We start from the raw sequence: 23,870 nt of genomic DNA, 5'->3' as shown, positions 1-23,870 counted from the left end.
ACTGGCCTAAAATATACTAGGTATGTTAATAGTGCTTCTGTGTGTGTCATCATAATATATGGTATGTACCATCATAACATATGATACCATTACACCAGAGTTCCCCAAACTTTTTTGTGTCGTAGACCCCTTGCCATGTTATTCCGTGTTGGGTAGACCCCCTATTTACCTGATATTGATTTCCTGTAAATTTCTAACTGTAGTGAAGTTTAGTGTTAAAAACTTAAAGTTAAAACACATGTTAATTTATACATTTATTAATTGAATTTAAATTAAAACTACTCAAAATAAATTTTAATAAACGTATTTGTCTCACATTCGTATTTATGGAGTGACGAATTGAACAAGTCAGTGCAAGGTAGCGAAGCTCTGAGACTGCGACTCTCAGGTTTTTACAAGTTCAAAATGTACTGCGACCACAAAGCGAATACCAACATCCTACAACTTACACAATTATATAAACATATATAATACATTTTGTACTTCATAGGTACTTTTAAAAATAATGTAAATGTTTTAATATTATAAGATAGTATGATGTAAATAAATAAGTACTATCAGTGTATGTGTTGAGATCCTCTATCGTGGACCCCCATTTTCATTTCATGGACCCCCAAATTTTTTTTCGCTGACGTATACCCCATGCAGGTTGTCATAGACCCCTAGTGGTCGATATGGACCACTTTGGGAATTACATCATTACACGAATAAAATAAATTTTACATGTTAGTTGTTTCTTTTGAAGTTACAACTGATGTAATATATTTTGAATGGATTAAAAACAACTCAACTACGCATACATAAATGGTTGGACAGCACCGGCGAAGCATTCCCTCGTGTCCAACGCACTGTCAATCATTCTCAGAACAAGTTACTTCCTATTGCTCATTGCATCGCACTGTTAAATTAAGATCGTCTCATTGCTTTTACGTGGGACGAACACTTTCTTTGTGATGCCCGTGTAACATGACATCCTTGTTACATCTCGGCTTTAACACACGTTCATTATACCCCTTTATTATTCACACGCACACACCCACACACGCGAACACACGCACACACGCACACGCATGTACATATATATATCCAAAGCTATATATCTTTATTATTAACACACACGCACACACACATACACGCGCGCGCGCACACGCACACAAACGCGCACACACGCACACACACATACACGCGCGCGCGCACACGCACACAAACGCACGCACACGCACATGCACACGCACGCACACGCATGTATATATATATCCAAAGTTCTACTTACAAATTAACAGTAAATTTATGTATCAATCTTAAAATCTCTTGTAAATATTCCACTACTTGTCATAGGTCAACTATATAGCTTTTCAAAAAGATCTGTTATAATAAACCTGTATCCTATATCTTCGTATAGAAATTTATAAGAGAGCTCCTTGATAGGAAGTGAATCTAATATATATATATATAAAATCTATATACATGACGTACAGTATCCGGCGATAAATATTGCACATCGACTTTTTAGAAAGAGACAATCAGCTAATTTCGGCTTCGTAGAACGTTATCTCTGTCGCACGAAATACGATTGACAAACGTCATATAAGTAGTGTGGGACAGAGATAGTGCATTACAAAGCCCGAAATCAGCCGATTGTCTCTTTCTAAAGGTCGATGTGCAATATTTATCGCCGGGTCCTGTACATTTGTATCTTTTAAACTATTTACACCTATAGTTAATGTAGTGTGACTAAGGCGGTCACATATCACTTTAATAACAGTGAGCTATCAGAGTTCTTTATTCAAATTTAGATTTAGAATATCATAGATACATCTGTATTCGTTATATTTTTTAAAAAACCTTTCATAATTCTGATACACGATTACTTATTACGAATAAGAAAGGCCATACCTAAAAATAACAATGCATTGGTTGTGGGTAATTATATTCAATACGTATAAGATCGCAACACTATTGCGTCTTATTTTTGAATCGACGCGACACACGTGTATGCGACGCGGTAATGGATGACTCACTATTGGTTTGATTCGATACGCATATGTTTGTAGTACGGGAACGCGTTTGAGATATCTACATCGCAATCGGCTAATTTCGGCTTCGAAGAGCGTTATCTCTTTCGCACGAAATACAACTCGCGAGAAATAAACAAAACTGTTTATAAAAATAATAAATAAAATCAAGTAAAAAATAATTTTTCAATCCAATTGTAAAACTAGATATATAAGTTCGAAGTAAAATTGTGATCAGGGAATGTAGATAAGAGAAGAGAGGTGATGTATGGAAGAAGATTTGCAAATGAAGGTAGATAGGAATAGATACAGTAATACCCCGCTTTACGCGAGGGATACGTTCCAAAAAAAAATCGCGTTAACTGAAATTCGCGTATAACGAGGTTTATGATTAAACATAGTCAAAAATTATTACAAAAAAATACAAATCATTTTAATCGATCACTTTAATTCTGGGAACACTTTATGCAACACATACTCTTATTTTTTACGGAAAAATACATCTATTATCTTGTAACGTTTTGTTTACGTTCTTGTAAAATACTTTCATAACACCCAACACTGTTTTTAATTGTTTGACAGATGGTCAAGACACCATAAAGAAGTTGATGACTACATTATATTTATACGCACTCTTTCGCGTAATTCGAGGCATTTGAGGGCGAAATTTGCAATTCGCGTTATAGTGAAACCGCGTATAGGGTCGCGTAAAGCGGGGTATTACTGTATTGTGGAGGAAGGAACGAGTATCTAAATAAAAATTTAAAAATTTAAAAACTCTTTTACACGAAAAAAGGGGGGGGGGGAGGGGTTTAAAGTTACAAGACCTCTGTTAGTTTAAACAATATTTTTTTTATGACCTCCGCTATTGGGGGCCTCTCGTACCCCTATCTTATGGTGGGACAGGGACTTTTTTTTTACAATTAATTTTATTTTCACATTAATTTTTATTTTCATTCTCTTCTTTCGTTCATCACATTCTCTTTCGGTCCATTCTATCTTTCGTGCTACATTTCTACTTTCGTTCTCTTTCGCTCTGTTCGTCTGGTTTAAACAATATCAGGACATATTAAATTTATAACATCACATTAATGTATCAAATGATATATTAATATATTATTGTTTTTAAATATATTAATTACGTATATAGTCCAAAATAATCGCTAAGGTCGCAAAGAATTTCCGTGAAAGTAAGGCCAGATCCCTCTGTTTACGAACAAATTGTTCGCAGGACATTTTAAAATCTCAATCAAAGGTTAAATTTAATTCTATGACGTAAATACTGTTTTAATAAAGGCCCTGAAACGGAGGCAAAACAAAAGTAAATCTTTACAATATGAAAGGTAATATATTGTTTACATCAAATACTTTGCTATATTATACAGAGTGATCAGTTATATAATTAAATAAAACATGTAATAATAAAAATATTTTTTAAATAAAATTAGGAACAATCTGTATATAGTTTGTAATGTTGTCTTATGTATATTCTAATGTATGTAAAATAAAAATAAATCTTTACAATATGAAAGGAAACAATATTACATTAAATACTTTGCTATATTATACAGAGTGATCAATTATATAAATTAATAAAACATATAATAATAAAAATAAAATTATATTTTAAGAAAAATTAGGAACAACCTGTATATAGTTTGTAATGTTGTCTTATGTATATTCTAATGTATGTAAAATAAAAATAAATCTTTACAATATGAAAGGAAACATATTGTTTACATCAAATACTTTGCTATATTATACAGAGTGATCAGTTATATAAATAAATAAAACATATAATAATATAAATAAAATTATTTTTAAAGAAAATTAGGAACAACCTGTATATATTTTGTAATGTTGTCTCATATATAATCATATGTATGTAAAGGTGTTCTGCCGATTTTTGTAATGTCGTTTCTGTCGACATATTTTACAGAAAAACTGATTCATTTATTACCGCTCCGGCATTTATTTTGTATATTAGATGGCAAAAGGTTGTTGATAACGAAGGTGAATATATTGTTGATCAGAAAAACTTGTTAGAAATGTAGTCGTGTGAATTTAACTTAGAAAGCGACATTACTTTTCGGTTCCCCTAATATATGTTGCGTTGAATATACTATAATATTATAAATAAGATTTAAAACTTTTACAACAATTTTCAATCGTCCTTTTTAAATTTATCACTTTGAAATGTGACACATTAATCTATTTGTTTATGGAATATAACATCTGAGAGTACAAAGTAGTGGTGATCTTTTAAATAAGAATTTTAATTTTGAAAACAAATTTTCTTAATATATTATCAATACGTTGTTTAAGCTAGGAACTTACAAAATATGTGGTCGTTTTATTTGTAAATAAATACATTTAAAAAACTTTTAAGTTAAACGGTTTTTTGATACCCATATTGTTGTGGTTGTGGAAAAATATGTACCTAGTCCGCCATATTGAAACGGCGTCCATCTTGAATTTTAAATTTTGACATAATCATCGTGTTTTACTAGTGTAGCCCTTTCATTTGACACCCATATTGAGGGGGTTAAGGAAAAATACGTAATCGCCATTTTGTATCGGCGGCCATCTTAGATTTATAATGTTATTGATTTTATTATATTGTCATCTAAATTAAATGTGTGTACCAAATTTAGGATCAATCTGACAACGGGAAGATGCTTAAATTTCAATTTCTAATTTTGACCCAAATAAATAAACAAATAAATTCCGTACGAGTCGAACTAAATAATAACAGTTTAATTATAAAATGAATTGTTCCATATTTAAACATAAACTTTCTTTATTGAATCAAATGTAAAATGGCGGTAAATTATTTTTATTTTTCAAATCTATAAGAATTACGGTTTTAGATATATCCTAATGAGTCGATACATTAGTGAATATCACTTTTATATATAAATATACAAAACGTGTATTTTTTTATCTCAAATCCGACGAAAAAGTTTAAAAAGCATACCTAATCAGATACCAGAAATGTTATTTATAAAATTAAAACAAAAATACATTGAAATAAATTGATTGTATTTTATTTCGTAATCATAAAAGATATTAAACAATGTCCAAATGTTCAAAAGAATATGCATCAAGCTCTCAAATATGCGCACCAATAAAATATTATAATATATACATTATAACAGAAAGATATATAGAATCTATCGACGCGGTCAAAAACATTAATTATAAGGATAAATGTACACAATTAAATCATCATATTAGCTGATAAAGACACACTGCAAGGTGAATCGACTTCCCCAACCTTGGCTATACCATCGGTTCACGTAGTGGGCAAATTGCCCACGGCAAGTCTACCAGCTCTCTTCTCTTTCTCGATCCTCGAACCCTGTGTCGGATGAAGCTGTGACAGCCCCGGCTTTGACAACAACCAGAAACCAGTTACCGGATTGTGATCGCTGAAGTCAATGCCATTATGTATGGATGTATGTATATATATACAAAGAGAGGACTATGTGTTTGGCACTAATCGGTGTAACATAACTCATGAAGATGCCCCGTGGAGGGGTGAAACACGTGTTGTGTGATTTAACGGTGGTAGTTGTGTAATTCGCATTGTTAGCCGCATGCGCGTTTATCAGCGGGCTGACGGGCGGTTCACTTTGTTGCACGACTACCACTGTATGTGCGGAAGTGGTAGTCGTGCAACAAAGTGGGTTCCGCGAGGTAACGCCTGATTCCATTAAATATTAAAGATTATTGTATGTTAATAAAAAACCACAAATTAAAACACATAAAACAAATTAACGTGAATGTTTATCTTTTATTTCTATATAATCTTATTGAAGTAATTAAAAACGATGTCAATATTTACATCGACAATTAAATAAAACACATCGATTCAGAACTTCCGCACGCAATTGAAATCCTTTCCAACTTACCAACAACTTACCGGCGTCAATGTTTCCAGAAAATTATACCTAAGGAGTCTTAAAGACAATAATAAATTGGTTTCTTCTAGATAAGCATAACATCAGGGTAGACTAAGTTCAAGTTCTTCGAGTAGTCCTCGCTTCACATAACTTACACTACACTATACACCAGTGATTCTCAAAGTGGTCTATATCGACCCCTAGGGGTCTATGACAACCTGCAAGGGGTCTACGTCAGTGAAGAAAAATTTGGGGGTCCATGAAATGAAATTGGGGGTCCACGATAGTAGATCTTAACACATACACTGATAGTACCTATTTACTTACATCATACTATCTTATAATATCAGGAAATATTTAATTTTCTTTCCATCGTCATACCTAGTGGAAAGGGGGTTCAGCGCTGTTTTCAATCTCCTAACAAAAAAAATAAACAGACTGAACATCATTAGCCGAGAAGATTTAAGATTGACCCTTACAAAATTGACGCCAAATGTTAATAATTTATTATTAAAGCATCAGATTCATCATTCTCACTAAAAATATTGAGTTATTGCTTATGCTTTTTTATTTATAGTTTATTTTATGTCACGTATATTTTACATAACAGATACAAAATTTTATTTTGAGTAGTTTTAATATAAATTCAATTAATAAATGTATTAATTAACATGTGTTTTTACTTTAAGTTTTTAACACTAAACTTCACTACAGTTAGAAATTTACAGGAAATCAATATCAGGTAAGTAGGGGGTCTACCCAACACGGAAAAACATGGCAAGGGGTCTACGACACAAAAAAGTTTCTTCACCCAGCGTGATATATATATATACATATATATATATATATATATATATATATATATATATATATATATATATATATAACTTTTAGATTGTCTCTGCGTAACTCAGAAAGGCATTGAGGTTTCTTAAAATAGATTACACTTACACGAATCACCTTGCAATGGAATTCGAATATATATAACAATGCCTAGACTCTATAAAAAGATATATAAGTGTGCACGTAGGTAATTAAATGCCTACATATAATCTATTTTAAGAAACCTCAATGCCTTTCTGTGTTAAGCAGAGACAATCTAAAAGTTATATTTATAACAATAACTTAAACCTGTATCTTTGATTTGAGTTATTTAACAAAGAACTTATTTAATTTAATAAATTCAGCAATAACTATTTATCACTTTATCCTTTTAGTCCTGGTTCACTACAATATAGCCAAGGTATTCCCTGCTTGTCATAAGAGGCGACTAAAAGGATATCGGGTTTGCGTGCGTTGATGGTAGGTGCCTTTATCGTCCACTAAATGCGAATCCAAGAAGAGCAAAGTGGTTTCGTGTTGCAGCGAGGATGCCGGAGAAGACACAGCTTCCTGATGTGTTTTGGTACAATACTAAAGTGCAGCTGCAAGTTCCGAAAGAGATCCGACGGCCCTTCTGAAGGTATCATGTATCCATCCTGGAGATTTACCCCCCCCCCCCCCCTTCCTACAAAACCAATGGTTTAAATGTTTAACAATGTCTGGATTCTTTGCAGTTGTTTGATGAAATCATAGATCATTTGCTATCAATATATGGTCGACCCTGTCCAAAAATCAATGGTTCCATTAATAATAAGAACAGCTTCTTATGTATTAGGTACTATAATACCAGAGAAGTTTGTTTCCAGCTGCCTAAACCAAATTTTGCATTCAAGGCTATTATTAATAATTTTTTTGACCTGATTATAAAAACTTTTAATTATTAGTAAATAGTGCACACCATCTTCGTTTTTTCTAAGACAATTCTTGTAATTCAACTGTATGAATATGATATATATACCTTGCGGAAGTCCATCCTTAGTAATTAAAGGACCAATATTTAGCCATTTCCTCACATGCAGTGGTAGTCGTGCAACAAAGTGCACCGCCCGCCAGCCCGCTGATAAATGCGTATGCGGCAAAAAATGCGAATTACACAACTGCCACCGTTAAATCACTCAACACGTGTTTCACCCCTCCACGGGGCATCTTCAGCAGTTATGTTACACCGACCAGTGCCAAACACAGAGTATGGTAAGTTACTCATTATTACACCAGCTATCTGCCAGTATGAGTACCATCAAAATCGGTGCAGCCATTTCAGATATTACCCCAAAGAAACAGACATATAGACAAATATTCAAAAAACATTATTTTGATATTTCTACCGTATATATATATTTATAAGCATGTAGTAAAAAACGATTGTTTTAATAGTACAAACGAACACTTTAATTTAATTTTTATTGATTCATCTTATGCTCGTTTCAAGTAGCGGTAGACGGCGTCCATCGGTTGAAAAGAAGAAAAATAGATTCTTCGGATAGTATATAATAAATAGCGATATATGTAAATATAATTTTAGTTTTATAATACAGGCTTCACCTAGTTTGAGTACTTTAATTTACAACGAAGTTATACGGCCTATTGATATGTACATGCTAGGTATATAGGAGTACTAATAAATAATATGATTCTTAAATCCAATACAGTAGAGTACTACACGACACTATTCTCTCGCGGCTGCCACAGGAAGCTGTCATTAGCTGCTTGTTGAGACGAATTTAAGTGGGCATCTCAATGGAATACGTGCCTTGAAGATCGTGTCATATCGTCTCTAAATCGTGTTTCCTTTCGAAGTACATTAACATCCAGCGACTTCTTTGTAATATATATATTTAAGGAGAAGTGTAATTTATATTTATATATATATATATATATAAGAAGAAGTGTAATATACATATATATATATATATATATATATATATATATATATATAAACACAAAAACTAATTGATTTGTTACCGCTCCGACATTGATTTTGTATACTAGATGGCAAAAGGTTGTCGATGACGAAGGTGAATATATTGATCAAGTTTTTTTTTTTTGATAAATTATACAGAGTGATCAGTTATATTGGGGGTTATAAATAAATAAAATATATATACAAAAAATATTTTTATAGAAACTTAGGAATAAACTGTGTACACTTTATAATGTTATCTTATGTATATTCATATGTACGAAGGTGAATTTATTGTTGATTTTTTTCTTCTTTTTTTTTGCTATTTATACAGGGGAATCAGGTATATTGTGGGTTATATATAAATAAAATATATACAATTTCTTTTTTAAAGAACTTTAGAAACAACCTGTACACATTTTGTAATGTTGTCTTATGTATATTCACATGTATGTAAAGGTCTAACGTCGATTTTGCTACATATTAGGGTAATCGGAAAGTAATGTCGTTTCTGTCAACATATTTTACAGAAATACCGATTGATTTTTACCGCTCTTTAAAAAATTTTATACTAGATGGCAAAAGGTTGTTGATAACGAAGGTGAATATATTGTTGATTATAAATAAAAACTTGTTAAAAATGTAGTCGCGTGAATTTAACTTAAATCGAAATTACTTTCCGGTTCCCTTGATATTATTCAAAATAATCATTTTTTAACTTGAGGTCGAACCGGTATAGAACCTAGGATAGGTTACCGGTTCGACCTAGGAATAACATGAAGGCTATGCTGGTATAATATTCGTACTGTTTCGTGAACTGTAAAAAGCGTTGGCAAAAGTGCGTTTTATCAGACGGGGAATACTTTGAAGGTGATGAAATTTATTTGGATGAATAAATAGAGAATTTATATTTCAGAAACAAATTCACTTTAGTTTTTTAATCACAGTTATACAAAACTAATCGTAAATCAGATATTTAATAAACAAAGCGTGGAGGACATTCTCTAGATCAGTGGTTCCCAAAGTGGTCTATATCGACCCCTAGGGGTCTATGACAACCTGCAAGGGGTCTACGTCAGCGAAAAAAAATTTGGGGGTCACTGAAATTAAAATGAGGGTCCACGATATTGGATCTCAACACTTACATTGATAGCACCTATTTACTTACATCATACTATCTTATAATATCAAAACATTTACATTATTTATAAAAGTACCTATGAAGTAAAAAAATTATTATATATGTTTATAAAATTGTGTAAGTTGTAGAATGTTGGTATTCGCTTTGTGGTCGCAGTACATTTTGAACTTGTAAAAACATGAGAGTCGGCGGTCTCAGAACTTCGCTACCTTGCACTGACTTGTTCAATTCGTCACTCTATAAATATGAATGTAGGACAAATACGAGTACGTTTATTCATTTCCTGAATTATTTCAGAATTTTCATTAATTTAATTTAATTTAAATTCAATTAATAAATGTATAAATTACCATGTGTTTTTACTTTAAGTTTTTAACACTGAACTTCACTACAGTTAGAAATTTACAGGAAATCAATATCAGGTAAGTAGGGGGTCTACCCAACACGGAAAAACATAGCAAGGGGTCTACGATACAAAAAAGTTTGGGGAACTCTGCTCTAGATATATAACCATGTAGATACAACCCAGATATATAACTAAATCATTCATTTATGGTTTATATGTATTGGTTGCAAGAATTTATTAAAAAAAAACTGTGAACTTCGTATAGCTTCACTGTACAGTAAGTAATATTTTTATCACAATTACTCTGAAAATAATCGTTTTAAATTTGGGTTATCAAAATGTAAAGCGACACTATCTTCCAAGAGAATAATTATTATATCAAATAGATATTTATAGATAGAATTTATATAGAATTGTCTTTAATAATTACGTTGTAATTACTAAATCTTATGTTAATAATTAACATAGTATGAATTCCATAGCTGCTGTGCAGTATGTTGTCTACTTCTGGACTCCTTCGTTATAGATGCATACATTAGCTTCCTATCCAAAATAGTTTCGGAAAAACTTCCTGTATTCGACTAATAACGTAACATGAAATTTAGATATGCTAACAATTGCCAAAACATCTGTCTATGCCCCTGGTGTCTTCGTATATATATATATATATATATATATATATATATATATATATATGTATATTTATATATCTCACCATGTATTGGTTGTATAAACAAAAGCAGTACAGTAGTCGTCTTTTCAGCAAATAGACGCCCACTTCTTGGCATCCCCCTCCCCCTCCTCCTCCCCCCTCCCCCCAAAGATATCTGTGGGTACTACATATACTACAGTCGTCATACTTGGTGGTATTGTGGTGCAAGATGCTGCTGTCCATCATCTAGAAACTTCTTTGTGGGAATCCTATTATATTTAAGTTCCCGGACATCGAACCTGTGACCTAAGTTCTCAGTTCTTTATCGCAAAGCAGAATACAGTTGTAATATTACAAAGTCGCTAACAACATGTAAAAGTGTATTTGAATTTTTGCGTGGGAAGTCAATAATGTCAGCATGGGTTATTGACATTCGTCTAGACAGCTGACCATTTACCGGAAGGGGGAATTTCATTCAATTCCAGCTTAACCAATATGATAAACATAAGTTATACTTAATATATATGACGACACTTAAGGTTTTTCCACTAGAACTTTGACTTTAAGTTTTCTTATTAAAAATTTTATTACAGCATTCAAGAGTTTTTAGTTGATCGTAACATGTGAAAATGATTTGATGACTCGTTTGCAAGTTTTATGTATTAGGGCAGAGTTCCCCAAACTTTTTTGTGTTGTAGACCCCTTGCCATGTTTTTCCGTGTTGAGCAGACCCCCTACTTACCTGATATTGATTTCCTGTAAATTTCTAACTGTAGTGAAGTTTAGTGTTAAAAACTTAAAGTAAAAACACATGTTAATTTATATATTTATTGATTGAATTTAAATTAAAACTACTCAAAATAAAATTTTGTATCTGTTATGTAAAATATACGTAACATTAAATACAAAGTTTTTACAAGTTCAAAATGTATTGCGACCACAAAGCGAATACCAATATACTACAACTTACACAATTTTATAAACATATATAATATTTTTTTTACTTCATAGGTACTTCTATAAATAATGTAAATGTTTTGATATTATAAGATAGTATGATGTAAGTAAATATCAGTGCATGTGTGGAGATCCACTATCGTGGACCCCCATTTTCATTTCTCATGGACCCCCAAATTTTTTTTCGCTGACGTAGACCCCTTGCAGGTTGTCATAGACCCCTAGGGGTCGTTATAGACCACTTTGGGAATCACTGTATTGGGGGACCGGAAAGTAATGTCGCTTTCTTAAGTTAAATTCACACGACTACATTTTTAACAAGTTCTTATTTGTAATCTACAATATATTCATCTTCGTTATCAACAAACTTTTGCCATCTAGTATATAAAATCAAAGTCGGAGCGGTAAAATCAATCGGTTTTTCTGTAAAGTCGACAGAAACGACATTACTTTCCGGTCCCCCTATTATGTATACTGTATACATAATAGGGGGGCCAAAGGAACAAAATTTTATGTATACAGTATATATAATATTTTGTTAAATTTTGGCAAATGCGTCCCGATAGATCGCCTGGCCCTCTACCCCAGGATAGAGTGGCCTGGCGCAAATTGATAAGGAGACCCGACCCCAAATAAAGGGAAAAGAGAAGGAAGAAGAAGAAGAAGAGAGGCAAATGCATCCCGATATATCGCTGCGATGATCAGTCTTCCTTGTGAGGAGTCTATCCACGCCGAATCTACTGGCTAGTGGGCATCGTTCAAGAACATTTCGGCATCAACAGCCATCAGTGGTGATGTTCCCCGCAAACGCCAATTCAGACAAGCAATTCTTCTCGTTACGAGCGATTCGGTTATTCTGCATTTCTGATTTGATTTCAGTAAATCTGGAGCCCGTTCTCTGAATGACTTTGAGACGACTTATCTCATCTTATAAAAATATTATAAGACTTTTATTTATTCTTTATTCTATGCCGTCCGACGACACCACAGTGGTGTCGTGCACAAAACTGTGGTCAACGGCCGGCGATACCACAGTAGTGTCATGCACAAAATAGTATAAATAGTATCGCTGAGTTCTGTTATGGTTGAGTTCTGTTGGTGTTTTGTTTAGATAACAAGGTACATACGTCAAAAAGTTTTTTGTTTTTATAAGTGCTTGTGCCCTTTCATCATGGCAGACGAAATAGACGACACGATTATTTATGATGAATGCGCGGACGTCTTGTCTGACTTTCAGGACGATTTGGCCGATTCGGAAGTATATATAGTGAAATATTTACAAGGCGAATTCGACGTTGCATCTTTTAGACTGTTTTGCTTCATACCATACGAAAGAAAAACAGTGAATACCAAAGAGAATGGATATAAACAAATATATAAAACAAACAAATTTTGTGTTTATTTACGTATGTATATCTTTGAAATTTCATGAAAGGGATCAGGGTTGAGAACGCATGAGAACTAGCGATGTGTTGATTAAAACGTTACAATTCATAATTTCCCGATAATGTCAAAAACGGCCGGCGACAAGCCAAGTAATCTGAATTAGCGCTACCGGCGCTAAGCGAATAAATTTTGGCAGTGTTAAGAGAATAAATACTGGAATATCCTTGTAAGATGCAGAGATTGCGTTCGATAATACAGTGGAAAAAGCCACGTAAAAACCGTTTGCTTTTGATAATTATTTCACAGGATAACACAACGATGCATAGATAAAATTAATTATATTTGAAACGTAATAAATACATTTAAAAAACTTTTAAGTTAAACGGTTTTTTGATACCTATATTGTGGTGGTTGTGGAAAAATATGTACCTAATCCGCCATATTGGAACGGCGTCCATCTTGAATTTTAAATTTTGACATAATCATCGTGTTTAACTAGTGTAGCCCTTTCATTTGATACCCATATTGAGGGGGTTAAGGAAAAATATGTAATCCGGGATTTTGTATCGGCGGCCATCTTAGATTCATAATGTTATTGATTTTATTATATTGTATTGTCATCTAAATTAAATATGTGTACCAAATTGCGGATCAATCTGACAACGGGAAGGTGCTTAAATTTCAATTTCTAACTTTGACCCAAATAAACAAATTCCGTACGGGTCGAACTAAATAAAACCGTTTAATAAATCATTTATAATTTTTTTGATATTGTATAAATACAATTAGTGTCAGCTCTACAACAAACCTCATTGTGTCTGATATAAGTCGTTATCTAAGTTCTTTGACTGATATAACAATGTATAGAAAAAGATATTCAAATATTTTTCTATACAGACTTATTTGATTATTATTACCGGAATACAGGGTGATTTGAATGGGTCAAGAATAAACTTTTACTAATTTGTCACGATAATTTTTATAAACATGATATTTTAAATGTTTAATATATGGCACAGGGTATATGTATGAGCAATAAAATGTCACAATCGATTTCAGATCTGCTATTGAAGAGATTTAAAACCAATATAAAAATAAATATAGAAGAATCCTGAAGATGCTCCGTGGAGGGGTGAAACACGTGTTCAGTGATTTGACGGTGGTAGTTGTGTAATTAGCATTGTTTGCCGCATACGCATTTATCAGCGGGCTGGCGGGCGGTGCACTTTATTGCACGACTACCACTGCATGTGCGGAAGTGGCTAAATATTGGTCCTTTTCTTACTTAGGATAGACTCTCGCAAGGTAACGCCTGATTCCATTAAATAATGCGTAGAATTAAATGTCGATGATCACTCAGGAAGCTAATTACTGTCTCACTCTTTATAAAACTATATTTGTAAAGCAACTGTTGAGTTTTTCGTCGACTCTCAGCAGAACTGGCTTCCGAATCGAGTAGCTTCATGTAGGAACAACAATGTCGACATTTTATGTTGATTGAATCATTCGAAAGTGCCATTTGAATAAATAATATTTTAAATTTGATTAGTAGCAGTTACTATCACATTTACACGCCTGACTTCTTATCTTTGTATCACTGTAGGTTGATAGGTAGAGAATACTTACAAGGAATTAAATTGATTGCATCAGGTGTAAATATAATAAATATCTGAAGTGGAGATATTTATTAGTTGGTACGTGGCGTGGACAGGTTTCCTACAATGTGGATATGACATAGTTAAACTCGCAGGAAGTTGATGGATGTGAACAGAATAGAACTGGTTTTCGTGATGATCTTCCTGGCAGAAATGAAAAAGGATGAACAAACAATAAAGTATGATATTCCTGCACGGAAAATAAAAAGTTTATTTTCCTTAATAATCTGTATTCTCGCAAACAAAAAACAATAAACATTTTTTTTTTTTGTAGAACAATTTATCTATGCAAGACTAACAGGTTTGATAAGATAGGCGAAAAACTCTGTCGCCAATAGGTTTAATATCGCGTTTTGAGATAAGTTCAGCTATCTACTAAATAACAAACAAGCACTACTGTTTATTAATATATATATATATATATATATATATATATATATAAAAGTGTGATCAAAAATGAAAAGTGAATTTGTTTATATAATATAAATTCTTCATTTATTCTTCCAAATCTATTTCATCACCTTCAAAGTAATCACCGTCTGATGAAAAGACACTTTTCGCAAACGCTTACAGTCTACGAAACAGTCAGACGCACATTCCAAAACATAATTTTTTTATATTAACAGTTTATGTCACCTGTTCGTTTGTTCTGTTCTATTTCTACATATTATTCGACTGTTACCTAGTTTTGTGATTATATTTAAATTACCAGCATCGTTTGAATTTATTGAATTCTTTCATACAGTCAACACGTTCTACAACAGCCACTCTTACACTGATAGTTGTAAGATATTCAAATGGAGAGAAATCTGAATCCACAATAATCTCAGGCGGATTTTTTTCAACCTTCTTTTATGAAGATAACGTCAGATGATTGACGCGCACTGGGTATAGGCCTCCCTCAAAGATATCCATGGGCAGATATACCATAATTACAACGCAGGACTACTGTAATAGCTGTTGCATATCCTTGTATCATTATAAAAGGTTTTCATGAAAAAAACAATAGCATTTGTGTGTTATTAACATTGAAAATTCGTAGAGAGACACATAGTCATATGAATCTAAAAATGTCAATTATTTGGCCTTTCATAAAAAAAAACCTTTCACTGATTTAATTTTGAACAAGTTATTAAACATATTTATAATAATTGCTTTGGAAACGCAATGTGCAGTTAAAGTTATTTTTAGATATAAGAAAAACCAGTTTTATGTTACAGTTTTATATTTAACTTTGAGCTTGCCCTTGTGTATTGCAGGATGGCATTGAAAGGTTTTTTTAAATAGTTTCATTAGTGGGTCTTTATATATATATATATATATATATATATATATATATATCCAAAGTTCTACTTACAAATTAACAGTAAATTTATGTATCAATCTTAAAATCTCTTGTAAATTTTCCACTACTTGACATAGGTCAACTATATAGCTTTTCAAAAAGATATGTTAGGAAAAACCTGCATCCTATATCTTCGTAAAGAAATTTGTGGCATATATATATATATGTATATATATATGCCAATGCTTCTCATGTATTTCCTCATGATTATTTTTACAACTAGATAATTTAGATAATTTATATAGTACGTAAGGATAAGAAAATAGCATGAATGGTATGAGAATGATAGACAATATGAAGGATGAAGGAAGAAAGAGAGAAATTGTGAAAGATAAGAGAGAGTGAAAGTATTAAGGTTTATATTCCTGTCCCAAAAATAAGACAAGAGAACGAGAAGTCCTCAATAACAGAAACCTTACAAAATTAAAAAAAAAACCTTCAACTTGCAATTAAACGAGGTTTTCGAACGCACCGTGATTTGAGTGAAAAATAAACTCACGCGCGTTTATTTAATGCGATCAAACGACGAAACGAAATATAATAACGAAATTATTAATACAGTAATACAGTAATAAATTGTCAAATTTTATTATAAAATCTTATTAATGGTAGAAACTTGCGTTCATAGGTCGTAGATTCAACTTCCGGAATACAGCTTTATATAATTCACACTTTGTTAATTAGGTTTATCGGATCGCCACTGTTTAATCCTTAAATGCATGCATGACTTTTATTTGTACTTTAAAATCTATAAATAATCTAAAAAATATTATACACACATGTATATATAGTATATATATACATGTGTGTATAATATTTTTATACTTATTAAAAACCTTATGTTGCAGGTTTTCATCATCATACATTTAAGGGTTATAACTTTCCAAAGAATGATCGAACATGAGAAATAGATAAAGAATTGAAGAGAAGAATTAGATTTAATTTCGTCTACTCTGAAATTAAAATACACCAGTTAAAGTATAGATGAATACACTGAACAGTGTCTGCTCTTATCCTGGTACGAAAGTTATAACTCTCCCTTAAACACTAAGGCTTCAATTACTTGTTGGACCGCAGTGTAAAATCGCGTAACATGTTTCCTAGATATAGACCGCTTCCAACCGGATATATATAAAATCTATAAGTAAAGCCTGTATCTTGTGAGCTTCTATGGGCTAACATGAATGAACTTATTATTAAGGCTTAAGGTTTTGGAGAAGAAACCTTATTAAGGTTGTGGGAAAACGCTGGATGCAGGCCAGTCCTATTGGAGAACTATTGGGAAGCTATATGTCCAACAGTGAACATCCCACAGCTGAAATACATAATAATAAAAATAAAAACTATTTATATATACGTTTAAATTTATTTCAAACTTTATGGATTTATAACTTACTTGATTTTGAATACATCGATTTGAATACGCACAATTTTCAATAGAAATGATACATATAAAGCTAAAAATAAAGTAGGAAATGATACGTATTCAAGCAGCACCAATAGACATGTTTAAATAGAATCCATTTGAATAAATGCATAAATTTTCATTAATTGTTAAAAACAATTGTATTAAAAACTATTTATTCAAGTGGATATCGTGCTCTGATGTTAAATATGTTAAGTTTGAAAATAAATCCAACTGTCTTTAAGAGAGAAAAAAAAAACAAAATAATAAATTAATAAACGCATATATGTCCACAAAACTGTCGTTTTTCTCAGGAAATTATTTCTATTTATGAAAAAATCTGTTTTATATAATTTATTGAGTTAGTATATATATATATGTATATATATATATGTATATATATATACACACTTTTTAATAGCTTCCGTTTTTGGGGACCTTTTCCCACTTATCATATTTAGGTCACTTGTTTTTTCTATTTTAGAATACATTACCGGTATACAGGGTGATTTGAATGTGTGAATAATTTACTTTTATTACTTTGTACTTTTAAATTTGATTTCATTTATTTTTATATAGTCACGATATTTTTTATATAAATACAGTATTTTTAATTATATGTATGTACAATAAAATTCAGATCTGTCACAGGAGAAATATAAAATCATAGTAAAAATATATTATTGTATTCAAGAATACTGTACTGATGTTAATGCGTGGAATTAAATGTCGATGCTAACTCAGTAAGGTAATTATTATCTCGCTCTTTATAAAACTATATTTGTAAAGAGCAACTGTTGAGTTCTTCGCCTTTTCTCGGCTGAACTGCCTTCCGAACCGGCGGTAGGTTGCTTTAGAAATAGCAAAACTTCCTATTTCAATAAAGTAATATTTTAATTTTGATATGTAATTTCGTATATGTTTAAATATATATAGTTCTTCTGAGTTTATTTCCTCTGTTCGTCTAACGCAGGGCTTCTTAAACTTTTGTCATTCACGACCCGATTTATTATTGCGAGTTTCTTGACGACCCCATACAGTTATAAAAGAAAAATAAATTAATATTTATTTGTTGACTTATTTATTAGGTAAAAATATACATATGAAAATACTATATATTTTTAGAAATCGTTTTAAAACATTCAAAAATCTAAAATTTAAATTGCACCAAAAATTATAAAATTGTATTTAGACCCCATTTGGGGTCGCGACCCATGGTTTAAGAAGCCCTGGTCTAACGTCTGAGATATTTATCATCCTAACAGATAGTAGACTCAATTTGATGTCAAAAAGAGATGTAATGTCGTATGTTGAATAAAGAATTTTTATCACCATTTCAGGCCATAGACAACCTTTGTAAGGTATAGATCTACTGAAAGATATTTATGGGGGGATATACCATAATCGCCACACTTGGTACGCTGGTTGGCGATCGCGGTGTGGTATTATGGTACGCAGAGGACGGTGCTGCTCATCCTCTTAAATCTTATTCGGCAGCAGTGGCAATTATATATAATTAATGCACAAAGTGTGAATTATATAAGTATATATATCCCGGGAATTAAATCCGCGACTTATGATCGCAAGTCTCAAAATTCTCTAATGTCTATACCTATTGACGTCCGTTTTTATGGACCTCTCGTGACCAAAATCTCAATTTGCGTCGTGGTTACGTTCCAAAAGAAAACACGACGCAAATTGAAACGCCGCAAAGTGAATTAAGATTTTCTATAGCAAACCATGTAAAGATCCAAGAAAGGTTCCAGGGTCACGAAAATACTACTTTTCAAAAAACAAAAATATATTGTTTTTTTTTGAATCGAAAAATAATATATTTTTGTTTTTTGAAAAGTACTCTGCTAATAAATAAATTGGAATAATATTTACCTTTCTGTAACCAGAAACAACACGTAAAATTTATATAAATTTATAATTCCCTTTTGAAAAAGCACATCACACTACGTAATTGAAACTGAACTCCAAAATTAGCAAAACAAAGTAAAAATAAAACTATATTAAAAATGCGTTGATTTTTTGATGTTTTTGTGAATTTGTTGATGGCATGGCGCAATTAGAAACAAGTGTTGCCATCACTTAGAAAAAAAAATTAAAGACTCGAACCCAAAACAACGCAACCTCGTAAATCTAACGACGCACAGTGAAAATTAGTACTAATTAAGCAGCGATGCAACTTCAAAAAAAAACGCAAAACGAAACGACGCAAAGCGATGTATCGGTGTATATATATATGTGTGGGTATATATATGTATCACTAGATATAACAAGCCTACGAAGCTTTGTACTGTTCCTTTCTATATAAGGCATCAATAAGAAACAGGTTTATAGTGTTACAAAATATTGTGTAACAATTTTATTACTAAACATATTATTTATTTATATATATATATATATATATATATATATAACATATATACATCACTCGACTACTACTAGCTTGCAATGACTCAAATTATATGATTAGTGTAATTATTGTATGTCTGATCTAAAATATTAGAGGGACCGGAACGTAATGTCGCTTTTTTAAGTTAAATTCACACGACTGCATTTTTAACAAGTTTTTATTTCTAATCAACAATATATTCACCTTCGTTATCAACTACCTTTTGCCATCTAGTATACAAAATAAATGCCGGAGCGGTAACAAATCAATCGGTTTTTCTGTTAAATATGTCGACAGAAACGACATTACTTTCCGATATCCCTAATATTATTGTGAACAAAAAGTAGAGAGAAATTGTTATTTAAAAGCGTCCAAAAGTCCAAAAGTTTTGAGATATTGACAGCTTCGTTGTGTCAGAATATGATGTGTATCTTTCTTTTAATTCACATCATCACCTTCCATTCTTCGCCTAAACACAATCGGTTTTTCCGTTAAATATGTCGACAGAAACGACATTACTTTTCGGCCTCCCCAATAAATCGAAAAAATAAGAAAAAAACTTTAAAATTCCTACACACTTTTCCTGTTGTTTTAAATAAAGTGATCGCTCTGAAATATGTAACATTGTACTTATAACACATTACGCCAATACAACGTATGCAGATAAACAATAATTAAGTTTAATATGTTTATTTATTTATTCTATTTAATATTCTTTATTGTACATGTTAGGATGCATTTAAATAGTTTCACAATAATATACAAAAAAAGTACAAAGGGCTGTCTTATCATACAAGGCAATCTCTTACAGACAACCATAATAAGGAAAAGTACAGTACAGTATTTGAGATATACAAAATATACATATTTACAAACAAACGAACATAAACATACTGTTAACTGTATAATTAAAATTATGTTTTATTATGTAGTAAACATATTAAATAAATCTGTACTAATAAAACAGGATTTTGAAAACGATTTATGAATGCGTTGTTTATTATTTCTGCGATCATCATCCTGTACAATATTTTAATTATTTTTTGCGAGTCTTATTATTTACGTAATTTATTGCGTACAAGTCGCGTGGGAAAATGTATGACTTTTATTCATAAGGTCATAAATGTTTTTAATTAAAATACTATGTTCACTGAAGTACACTTATCGGAATAATTTCTAAATCGATAGTATATTTGAATGTAATGTTAAACTGACACTTTATCATAATATCGCATTATGTTATCTATGTTTATACAAGATATATGTAAGCGTGAGTTGTAAAAATAAATTGTTTTAGAAATAAATTACATGACATTTCTTAAATATTAAATTGGTTTAAAAATATCATGTAAGTATATAAAATATCTGGTTTTGTTTGACATTAAAGTAACAAAAAATAGTAGGATTTATCTAATTACTTAATTTCATTCAAGTAAATTAACATGAATAACAACAAAAATAGCTCTATAGAAATATTAACTTATGTTTCTTTTTTTATATTGCCTATTTAATGTCATCAAAACCAGCCGGATGGGAATAGGATAACCAAAGAGGTATTATTACAAATGCATACAATATATTCGAGATACACACTATACATGAGATAAATTTTTCTGCGATCTTATATAAATCAGATGTTAATTGTTAAAGTTCAAATTTATATTTTATATTTTCATAGTTCTTTATTCCTTTCCACTATTCCCTCCTCATAATTAACTAATTTTTCCTTCTGATATATATATGTATATACAAATATGTATATATACATATACATATGTTTAGTTTAATTTCCTCTTAACTCTCTCTCCCTCTCTCTCTCTCTCTCTCTCTCTCTCTCTCTCTCTCTCTCTATATATATATATATATACATATATATATATATATATATATATATATATACATATATATATACTTATATGTGTATGTATATACCACTGTCAAGAAACTTGACAGTGACTCTTTTAACGTAAATTCTATTTTTTTTAATGTTATTTATCATTGTCTATTTGTCATGTGCCAATTAATAAAAACGTGTATATTTATAATAATATAAAAAAGATTAAATTTATATGCTTATTAAACACTATTAAAAAAAGTAAATATATGTTCCATTATTACACTGTTTATTAAACACACATATTAAAATTCGTGCTTAAACAAAATACTTTTGCATGTCGAATGAAAAATTTAAAACATACCAATGTCATTATAAATTTATTTTGTACGTTGGTAAAAACTAAAGTTCAATAAATTTTAAACCTTACATTAATTACACATACAAATATATCAATGTAGAGAGACATTTAAACAAAATATCACTTACCGAACAAAATCGATGATGCCGCAGTCGAAACTTTATTTAAGATTATATTCTTTATATAAAATCACTTTATAAATATATAAATAAATATTAATTCATTTTATATTCAACAAATAAATAATATATCACAATATAAATGATCACAACAGATATATATTAAAATTAGCTATACTTTTATCAATTGTTTTATAAACTTATCATCGTATATAAAAGGGAAGTCACGACACACGTTCTTCTCAAGCCACGTCCGACACCACACTGACAAGATATAGCAGAGTGGTGATAACAAAACAATTATATTTTAATGCAAGCTTTACAACATTTCAGCTGACAATATTTCATATTTTAATATTCTGAATATATATTTTATTAACTCATATATCCTTTGCATAGTTGAAACATTGACAAGTTTTTTAAATGAAAATATATACTAATTCTATATTCGAGTGAGAAGTTTTAAAGGCGTTGAACGTACAGTTTAATTAATATATTATTTACCCTAATAAAAAAATAATGGTAACAGAAATAGTAATTTAATAATGATATAGTGTAAGAAACATTTTTAAAATTCGTATTTTTACGTAATAAAATTAATAATTGTTAATATCTGTACCTGTCGGTGCAGATTTGTTCAAAAAAGCCAAACCTAAAGAATATAATACATCCTTGAAGGCCTTCACTTGTCACTTTTGTAGTCGCTTTTTAATTTTATAATTTTTTAATCTTTTATCGTTTATTTTTTAAGTTACTACTACTTTTTTGTACAATATAATGTTTATCTTCTGTCTAGAAATAAAAGGCTTTTCATTTTTTTTTATTTATTCAACATCGGTCATTGCAGAATCGTTACTGCCAGAAGTGATCGACCTGTAAACAATTTAACACATTTCACAATGATTACGCTATACATGTTATTGAAAATAAGTATATTGAGATATTTCGCGATGTAAAAATTTTACACCTGTAATAGATCACGCTGTATATATAAAATTAATTGTAAATATATACCATAGGCTTCTTTTAAAGATCGCTATGATGACCAGTGCCTTCTTACAGCTACTTCCCGTGATCCTATATCGTCGGTCTACCTAGAGAGGGGCCTGTCCGCTCCCCGTCTACCAACTCGTGGTCACCACCATTCAGCCCCAACGACCATCGGTTCCACGAACGATATGCCACGCTCACTGCCACTTAAGATATTCATTGATTTATTATATTTACACTTTATAAAATAAATACATTTAAAAAACTTTTAAGTTAAACGGTTTTTTGATACCCATATTGTGGTGGTTGTGGAAAAATATGTACCTAGTCCGCCATATTGGAACGGCGTCCATCTTGAATTTTAAATTTTGACATAATCATCGTGTTTTACTAGTGTAGCCCTTTCATTTGATATCCATATTGAGGGGGTTAAGGAAAAATATGTAATCCGCCCTTTTGTATCGGCGGCCATCTTAGATTTATAATGTTATTGATTTTATTATATTGTATTGTCTTCTAAATTAAATGTTTGTACCAAATTTCAGATCAATCTGACAACGGGAAGGTGCTTAAATT

At 31.1% G+C, this 23,870-nt stretch overlaps 1 protein-coding gene across 1 annotated transcript in view; it reads right to left on the bottom strand.

The window, feature by feature from the left end:
- Window positions 1–22,555, bottom strand: part of LOC137932711 (protein peste-like) — a 64,084-nt gene extending 41,529 nt beyond the window's left edge. The window contains exon 1 of the mRNA XM_068776363.1: window positions 22,314–22,555. The gene's annotated coding sequence lies outside the window, so the exon portion shown is untranslated. The remainder of the gene's footprint in view (window positions 1–22,313) is intronic.
- Window positions 22,556–23,870: the final 1,315 nt, after the last annotated feature.

This window comes from Battus philenor, unplaced genomic scaffold (genome assembly GCF_028537555.1).
Source record: "Battus philenor isolate CCGP_79_NKW_IND1 unplaced genomic scaffold, ilBatPhil1.0.hap1 SCAF_12, whole genome shotgun sequence".
NCBI classification, from domain to species: domain Eukaryota; kingdom Metazoa; phylum Arthropoda; class Insecta; order Lepidoptera; family Papilionidae; genus Battus; species Battus philenor.
This window is presented reverse-complemented; position numbering and strand designations above follow the sequence as displayed.